The sequence below is a fragment of the Lactuca sativa genome, chromosome 9 (assembly GCF_002870075.4).
Source record: "Lactuca sativa cultivar Salinas chromosome 9, Lsat_Salinas_v11, whole genome shotgun sequence".
NCBI classification, from domain to species: Eukaryota; Viridiplantae; Streptophyta; class Magnoliopsida; order Asterales; family Asteraceae; genus Lactuca; species Lactuca sativa.
In genome coordinates, this window is record NC_056631.2 from 16,969,484 (window position 1) to 16,970,960 (window position 1,477).

Below are 1,477 nucleotides of genomic sequence, written 5' to 3' on the forward strand. Positions count from 1 at the left end.
GTATTTCAAAAGTGTAAACCAGTTCCTTAAACTAAACTTGTAAGAACCCGATTAAAATCTATCTAAATGGGATATTTGCTTACTCTTTACTACGAAACCATGTTCGTTTTACAAGCTAATTTTATCGCTGGAATCCTCAACTCAAGATTTTAGATTACAACGTTCCTCAAATTCTCTGTGGCAAAGGCTCAATGCCATTAAGGGCTAAGCAACACTAGTCCTGCCTCGTGAGGTGTTGTCCTTTCAACACAAGGCACCGACATTCCATTGATTCAAGAGTTGTATTTCATGCATGAATAGTTGTCCATATTTTATAAAAAAATTAAAACTATTATAACATGTAATTATTTTGGTTTCGTAGCTAAAATTAAATGATATGGAGAGTGATATGAGATATTAGAATATGTAGAATATATGAGGTGGAAAAAAACTACGTCCAATGATATACAAGGCGAAAAAAAAAATCATAAATGGTCCACGTGGTTTTCTCAAATCCGAAGTTTAGTCCTTGTGGTTTAAAAACATTATAGATAGTTCATGTATTTTCAAAAATTTTGACGATTGGTCGTTATTGCTAATTCTGTTAAGTTTTGTCTGTTAACTGAAAGACATTTTCGTCATTTCACTACCACATGGACCATTTATGATGTTTTCTTTTATTAAAAAAAATGATAAAAATAATAATATGAAAGGGGGTCACACCCCTCTCTCGCTTTGTGGCTTTCAACGTCTTCAACTGTCAGGAGAACCAGACTCCACATACTCTCTTTCTTTTTTTTCTTCTTCTCTCTAGATCTATCACCTCCGGAAAATTGTCGAGCGTCTGTTTGTTCGGCAGGCCGAAATTTGTTTGTCGGCGATTCAACCACATCAAGTATCTCATAGATCATATCTATATCTGATCTGCCATCGTTTTTATCTCTTCGCCATCACCATGATGGTTGCTAACACTCCAATTGCTATGAAATAGGCGCTCACGGTATGTAAATCTCTCCGATGTGAATCTGATTTTTATAAATCTCTTGTTGTTTTCATCTTCCTATGGTACGATTTGATTATTGAACTGTTCTTCGTTGATGCAATTAGGTTTTGTATTGATTGAATCACCATGTTCACACTGAATCCGAACGAAAATTACTTTTCTTCTAATAATCGAATCAATATGCCTCCTCTGTTTGTCTCTGTTTTGCTTATTCCTCTTAATATTTCCATAGCTAATTCCTTAGAAACTGAATGGAATTATAATATTATCTTGAATAACACAAAACATATGATTCGTATGGTATTTTTGTAGTTCCCATGGATGATGATTGATTATACATGCAAAATTGGGGATATTACGAACCTTACACCTCAGCTTACAACTAACGTCTCCAATATTCGACCATAGAGACACAAAGCCCTTCCTTTCTTCACGTGAAAACCCAATCATAATGAACCCAAACATGAAACCATATCATTTCTCTTTAATCCCATC